The sequence below is a fragment of the Coturnix japonica genome, chromosome 8, assembly GCF_001577835.2.
Source record: "Coturnix japonica isolate 7356 chromosome 8, Coturnix japonica 2.1, whole genome shotgun sequence".
Lineage (NCBI taxonomy): Eukaryota > Metazoa > Chordata > Aves > Galliformes > Phasianidae > Coturnix > Coturnix japonica.
Window position 1 is genome coordinate 21,810,836 of NC_029523.1, and position 8,195 is coordinate 21,819,030.

At 43.7% G+C, this 8,195-nt stretch overlaps 1 protein-coding gene across 5 annotated transcripts in view; it reads right to left on the minus strand.

Moving 5' to 3' along the window:
- TUT4 (terminal uridylyl transferase 4) overlaps nucleotides 1–5,995 on the minus strand; it is a 37,394-nt gene extending 31,399 nt beyond the window's left edge. For all 5 annotated transcript variants that reach the window (XM_015870549.1, XM_015870557.1, XM_015870558.1 and 2 more), the window contains exon 1: nucleotides 5,876–5,995. The gene's annotated coding sequence lies outside the window, so the exon portion shown is untranslated. The remainder of the gene's footprint in view (nucleotides 1–5,875) is intronic.
- Nucleotides 5,996–8,195: the final 2,200 nt, after the last annotated feature.

The window sequence follows — 8,195 nt, forward strand, 5'->3', positions numbered from 1 at the left end:
AAGAGAACTCAAAGAGAAAGCTTTACACAAATATCACATACCTTTTATTAGCAGCTTCCTTAGGTGATTTTCCTGTCACATCACTATTTCTGTAACCCAGTTAGGAAACCGAAAACTGTAATACTGCCACGTATTAAGAGGAAGTGTAAGCAAATGGAAGTAGCTAAGGTTAAAAAGCACAGAGATATTTTATCTCTAAGAATTAAGAATAAAGATCACTCACGCAGTTTCCTGAAGTTTGAATATTTTGTAAAAAGAAATGTTAAGAGTCCCACATTAAATTTAGACTCTTACATGCCAGAGCAATAATGTCATGTTTAGGAATACATTTTGTTCTTTAACAGTGAAATGATGTAGCAAATTACTATTAACCTGGACTGCTGCAAGGTATTCAGTATCAACCACATTATCCATCTCAACAAACTGCCAAGTAAACCAACTTGCAAAACACTCATTTAGAAGGAAAAAGAGACAACTACTAAAACCACGACAGCCTAAAAAAATCCTTCGTCCTCTGCCAGCCACTGGGCATCCGTACAGCAAAGAGGGAAATGGGGGGAGGGAAAGGAGTGCCTCCAAAAAGAATAACACGTTTGGAGACAAAACACTGGAGCAGAGTGAATCAGTGCTGAGGTGGCATCTCTGCAGAAACCTGGAAGGCAACTCTTACTCACAAGTTCAGGCTCATACCAATTGCCTGAGCTGGAATGAAAACAGAATTTGTTCTCAGACAGGCTTGCAACAAAAACAGTTTTTCACCTGCATCTGCAAAGCGAGGCAGATTCACCTGTTGAAACCACTTCAGCAAATTCCACTTATTTAATATTTTGGTGTTACAGAGGATTTAGCATCCCTTCACTCCACCCTCTCCCCAAAGTGACAGTGCCCATTTTACTCCTCTAAATCCACCTCAATGCTTGGCACTCCACTGCAAAATAATCTGGCTGAAATACAACAGCTTGAGGAAAGGGAATGTGTCGTCTGACCTCAAATTCTAGAAAGTGGTTAAGCCCACACACAACTACAACGGCCAAATTTTAAAACGCTGAAAATCAGCTTCAAATTTTCTACTGTAGAATTCATTTGAGGCAGAGAAAATGAAGGAACAAGACTGTTTCACTTTCATTTCTTCTGTTTCCTCGTTCTCTCAGATCAGCAATAGAAAATTCTGCATTTGAATTGCAAAAATTCAGGGTAACACTTCCAAACAGGAAAGAAAAAAAACACACACACACAAAAACCAACAAGTTTCAAGAAGATGTTTCTACCTATCAGACCTTTCGCTTCTTAGGTTTTTCAGCTGTAGTCAACTCCTTTTAAAATCACCCATCTTGGGTCAGATTTCACCATGGCTTATGCAAAGGCAAAATCGTGAGCTCTTCCAATGTGAGCTGTGACAGAATGCCCTTCTGCAAAGCAATGCTTTGAGCCATTTTGTTAGCAGTCAAACTGAAGACTCTCAGTTCCTTACGGATACATTCTGTGCTTCGCTGTCACAGTCTACTTGCAGCCTGGTTGGCAGGTGGAGGTGTGCTGCAGCTCAAGAACATACTTGCTGATGGTTCTTAGTTATCCCCTATGAGGAAACAGAACTTTCTCCTGCCTTCCCCTCTGCTGACACTGCTTCTCTACTGAGGCATCATTTTTTCCCACGATAACATTCAGAAATTCAGCAATCTTTTGACGTTACATTAAACGTGTCCTAAAATTTGCTCCCAACTGGCTCAAATGTCCGAAGATGTCTACAAGAGTGTAGAAGAACATCTAAAGGGAAAATGAACAGTCTCTTGTGGTCTTGTTCTTTTTTTCCTCAGGGACAACTAGATTAAACATACATAAAGTACTATAAACATAATTGTTATCACTTCATTCTGTAAAGCATTCCCTCCCTTGAGATAGAGAGCCCTGACTTTTTTATCTGAAAGCTGCCTTTATCTGCCCCATTATGATTGTCCACAAGCTGAAATCTCCCGCACCAGCCTCCCAGCATAGAGGGGTGATTAACCTCAGCCTCCCTGGGCTAATTCCCAACGCAGTCCAGCTGAACCTCCAACACAAATAAAGTGAAATTCAACAAACAAAGGCTGCAGCCATGGACAGAAACAAAAGGACAGGCTGTCTCTCGCACTCTGCTCATATTGCAGCACAGGTGATGTCTCCTCCTGCAGACAGAGCCAATGCCCTGAGAAGAGAAGGAGGAATTAGTCTTTTCTACACAGGTTATAGCCTCAGGCCCCTTTCTGCACCCAAGAACTCATATATTATTCCCTTGTTCTGTGCCAGTAGTTAAGGAGAAAAATCACATGTTTATATTTGTTTTGCGATAAAGCAGACATAACTTAGTACAAACTGTTATCAATCCCTGGTGTTTTTCCAAACTACTTAGAACTAAAACTATCAGAAGATTACTGGCCACTAAAGCGCCTCAGGCTCCACCAGCAATAAACCCACAGGTATTCTTAGTAACAAACATGTAAGTGCTATCTATGCAGAGTCTCAGATCCTCCAGTCTCTAGAAGCAGAAGGGTTCAAGCTTGTAAGCGTAGTACTTCTAAAACCTATCCAGAAGGAAGGCAGTGCAGTACACGTAACATTAAATACAACAGACACAGCAGTACTTCAGCACTGAGCCTAGGGAAGATGAGCACAAAGCTCTGATGTTAAATATTACTGTGGGGGATTAGAAACTTCTAAGGAGGACTCCTTAGATAAGCAAGTTTACATATATAAGTTTAGTGATCTTGTGTCTGTATTAGACAAGTATCACTGAATAACTCTGAACTAGCAGGAAATGCTTTGCTTAATACAAAACAGCACTGATGTATGCAGGTATAAATGCCCCACAACTAAATCCTTAAATGAGCAGAATACGCAAGACAGGAAATCCAGACATAATGCACCAGCTCCTTTTCGCATTGACACCAACTGCCTTTTGTACAGCATGACATGGCTCACTGCAAAGGTGATAAGGAGGCATGCCACCAACAGCAGATGCCAAATACTTCTTTCTGAACCTACCACTGCCAGCAGCTCCCATCCCAAACTCAGGAAAGCCCTCCTATCAGTCCCACTAGCCATGCAGTTGAGCTGGACTATCTCTCCTTCCTTTTATATTTCACATGAGGACTTCTAATGCCTCAATATGCTTTGATTCTGATGTCAATTTTACTGTAATAATTGTAAACTTTTGAAAAACACTAAAGCTCCACAATGGACTGAAGCACTGGAGCCAAATGAGGGTTGCCACCTGCCTCAAATGCTGCTCTTGGCTGTAAGGTACATGCTGTAACATGATCAAGAAACTGAACCAATTCAGCTCTCACTTTTAAAAACAAACACATTTGTACCCACGCTGGGTAGGAGGCTGGAAAGAAAACAAAACAGTACAGCACTACATATGTGTAAAGCCTTTCAGAGGCTCAAGTATCTTCTGAAGGCCTACACTGATCAAGAAGCTGGCTTAGATTGTAGCTATATGTTTAAATCCAGCCTATCCATCTTGTTCTTAAATCTCCATTTGTACTTATCATTTGTGCTAAATGAAAATACAACCTTAAGTATTTTCAGCATAGAAGTTTATCTGGTTCTTGTATTTAATGTCACTGATCCTTTCAACCAACTTCTAATCCTTTAGGACATCCTTTGAACTACTTCACAGCAGTAGCAAACTGGTTCACAAACTAATGCAAATAGATTTGCTATTCGCATCCCTCTGACTGCTTTCCTGGTAACCTGTGCTTTCACTCCTGGAAGAAATATGCTGAAAACCGTGACTTGAAAAAAGCTGTCAAGTAGAAATCCAAGTAGCGGGCACACAGACTGAGTAGTAACTGTTTCTAACACAAAATCCATTCCAGAATCAAGTCAAGTTTTGCAGACACCAAAAAACTGAAATCTGAAAGCTACTTCTTGCCAGCAATGTTTCTTTGATACAACAGAAATAAAAATTACATAAGTTATCCAGTTACATCTGACACATTGTTTTTTTTCCCAAAGATTTACTAGAATATCAGAACCAAGATCCAACCCATACAGCTACATATACATTTATGTATGCATCACTGCTCAAAAGTAAGAATTTCATAAGCTCTGTTGCTAAATTTAGTTAGTAGGTTTTTAGAACTTCTAAGCTAAAAGAATTATTGATCTATCGTTTATATACAATTAAACAACCTATGATTATATTGCATGCTGTTTGATAATGTGCCAAAAGCACCAGAAGCACCGATTCCCCTGGAGGGCTTCCATTCTGCAATCAACCCAATAAGCAAAATGCAGGACATTCCTTTCTACGAGCTTTTGGGACAAGTCGGTACCAGTATTACATTATTAAGGTGGAGACAATAATGAAATAAAGCTAATTAAGAAGAAACACTGAGAAATTTAGGAGCAAGCATTAGAATTAGATACACTCTCAGGTGGGAAAAATTTTGAACAGCCTTATGGCATCGGTGTGAACACACAACTCAAACTGTTACTTTGACAAGCAGATCCACCAGAAACCTAAGAAGAGCTCCCTTGGGACACCTTGCTTTCAGACAGAACACAGGGTAATCCTTCTCCCCATTCTCCCCATAGCAGCAATTCCCTCCAGAGTGAGGGCCAGGTAAATGCCCTGCATTGTGCAGGTGCCCTGTGGCATCCGGCTGTTTTTCTTCCTGTGCTAGCCAAGTACAAGACAAAAGCCCCAGCTGTTTTCTATGCAAGAGAGAACAGAAGGAACTTTCCTATCCCTCCCTAGGTATCTTCTGGGAACATATCCCCACACAGATCTGATGGGAAACTCTAATTTCATCCTAAAATAAAATAAAAATAAAAATCAGGAAGTTATCATCACAGAACTGAGATAGAAGACAACAAAGCTCACTACACTAATGTTTGAAAAGCAGACCTCTCACTCCTAATATAGCTTCTTCAGCCAGATGCTGTAATTAAGTAACATGTCCATGGCCAAGTTGCTTTTCTTGTCACGGAAATAATTATGTCATAACCATCAGGGGTCAGACGATGCATAAGCACCTACTCAAACTGGGAGCACAAGCCAAACAAAACCAGAAACAACACGTATTCCTTATTTTCAAACAAATGCAATGACTCTCAAACCCACGGCAGCCTTCTGGAAATAAAGTAACGTGCAGACGGCATGAAAAACAAAATTAATTAATAGATTCTTACGTAGATGCTGCTATCACATTAGTGTCCCAGTCCCTACCCAGAACCTAAGCCTGGATCTGATTATTGTTCCTCTGTGTGTAACTAGCTCGTCCTCCTTTGACAGACCCAGAAACAACCTTAAAAGCCAGAAGGCCTCAGGTAATGTGACACGTTCAGCCAACTGGCAAACTGCAACCTACTGCAAAAGCCCGGGAGTCACTTATGTATTTGTACACAAGCCGACAAAAGAGCTCCAGCAGAGGCGGAGAGATCGCTGTGCATCGGTTCAGAAAGCACAGAAAGCAGAACCTCTGGTTTAGGCGACTAACATAAAACAGGGACACAGCTGGCGAGCACGGCCTGCTCCCTTCCCCCCCCGCCCCAACCAAATCATTTATTTAATCCCAGCCGGGATGAAGAACAACAACCTGCACGCACCCGGCTCCAGGCGGGATGCTGCGGAGGGGCCGGTTCCAGCTCCCGCTGCCCTCGGAGCCGCTCCCCGCGACAACCCCGATGCTGCGCCCGTCGACCCCGGCCCCGCCGTCAGCAGCTGGCGGGCGGCCCGGGGCCGGGCACTGCGGGCTGTGCCGGGGGCTGAGGCCCCGCCGAGCCCCCCAGGCCCGCCTCCACCCGCCGCGCACGGGGAGAACGGGCAGAAGGCGCCCAGCTCCCCCTCGGAAGGACGTCCCCGGAGCCGGCCGCCCTCAGAGCCCGGTACCTGGCTGCGGCCCTAGGGGTGCCGGGGCTGCGCCCCCGCCATGCCCGGCTCCGGCTGCTGGAGGCCCCGACGCCAGCGGCTCAGTCCGGCCCGGCCGCCATGTCAGCCGCGCGGTGCATTGTGGGGCGCGGGCGGGGGAGCCCCGGGGCGGGCGGCGCTGGCAGCGGGCGGTGGGCGGTGGGCACGGGCCGGGTCGTTGGGTTGGGGTTGGGGCCTCGCTTCACACCTCCACGGCTGTTCCCCCGCTACAGCAGCAGAGAGGGAACGAGGGAAGCAACTGCTCCATTTTTTCACTAACCTACCCCCATTTTATTTCCATTTTCTCTCTCTTTTTTTTTTTTTTTTTTTCCCATGCCAGGATGGAATGCCATGCAGTGGGCAGACCTGCAGGTTTAACAGCTGGTGAAGGTGTTGGAGAAACGTTTAGATGTGGTGCTAAGGGTGTTTTAGTAGGGAAATATCGGTGGTAGCTGGTCTCGTAGGTGACTCGGTGATCTTGGAGGACTTTTCCCACCTTGGTGTTTCTATGATTCACCGTGGTGCTTTTAGGGTCTGCTCCCCTCCACAACCCGGGTCTCAAAGCTGCCCTCCCTCATTCCCATGCTCTACACACTAACATTTGGTGGAGGAATACAAGCGTGTTCCACATAAAGCTCCCCCTCTGCAGACCTTCCCCATCCCAGGGATGCTGAGGGAAAGGGGAACCTGATTCCCTGACCTTGGCTATGACGCTGTCTCCGGCCACAGCAAGGGACAGCACCTTGGCCAGCTTGTCTGCTGGAGCTTGGGCAGCTCTCAAGAGAGAAGGGCTGGAGGGCTGCCCTTCTGTGCTCTTGGCAGCGCTGCAGGATGACCTAAAGGAATTGGCAAGCGTTTGAATAAGGCAAATATTCCAAGGAGCCAGTACAGGGCTACTGCTCTTGGCAGCGAAACACCTGGTTGGCGCTGCCTAGCCCAGAGTAAGGAGGCCTGTCCAGAAAAACAAGGGGTATAAGAGATTGTTGTTGATCTATGGAAGAGGTTAAAAGGAAATGAATAAAAATAACACAAATAATTGTGCTGAAAACACAATTTTAGTCTGTAGGCAAATTAAAGTTGCAAAGTGTGTAATTCTGGCTGCTACAACCACTGGCAAGATGTACCTTTGATATGTGTTGTCAATTCAGTGCAATCTTTAAAGCTAACCTGCTTTCTCCCAGGTCACTTGAAACTCCAGTTTAGCAAAATGAAGAACAGGTACCTCAGTGTTTTGCCACTCCGAAGCTGAGCAGAGCAGACCTTTAAGAACGTGGGCCTAATCCAGTCAGCAGTAACAAAAAGTGCAGTGCTGTCCGATGGGCAGCTGAGGTCAGCTGGGAAGTGGCTTCAGATCAGTCCTGTTAGACAAAGATATCGATTAGGTTTGGTAAGTCAAAAAGTAAATTGTAGAAATAACTACATTTAACTTGCTGCTGGATGCAGCGCTCCTGAGTCAATACTCAGACATGCTACTGAGCAAACAGGCAGCAGTTTGCAAAACTGACAGGCATTTTTCCTGCAAGCTGAACTTTATTAGAATATATCGGATTCTTTCAACAATTTAGTTCAATAAACTTGAATAGAGAACGCTTTGCCATGAAAACTTGAATAATATGTGTGTATTTGGAAACAATTCTGCATTCTCTGCTGATGTTGAACGTTTCATTGCAGGGAGCAGTATAGATATGTGGCAGGAAAAGAGGAAGCTGAATTTCACTGCCAGCTGGCCATCTTATAAAGAAATCTCAATTAAGTGCCATTGGTCAAAAAAACCCTTTGGATTCTGGGCCGAGATTGTAGGAGAAAACATAATTCTGAAAACAAGTGAATTTTGCAAAGGAAACAGAGACAATAAAGATGAGGTTGTAGGAAGCTGATTTTATAGTCCCCTTCCAGAGCAAAGCCTTGCTTGTACCATGATGCCTTATTTGTTGTCCTGTATATAAACTGCTATGCAGTTATACCTAAAGATAATGGAAAAGTGTATTGAAAGTTTATTTTTATGTTTTTCTGACAGGAAAAAAAAAAAATATATATATATATTTAAAAAAAAAAAAAAGAAAAAGCTTAAATTATTTTCATTGCTGGAATGGTTTTAAAACTGTTTCTAGAATTAATTTCTTTATTTAAAAGCATTTGTTATTTTAAAGCCCTAACCTTTGTCTGCAGCTGCCTCTGAGATTCTCTAAAACTTCTGAGATTATTTATTTCTATGGTTGTTACTTTACATATACAAATTCTTTTCCCTCAGCAGACATCATAGAAAATGCTAGAAACTGGTAATTTTTTCTTGTAGACAACC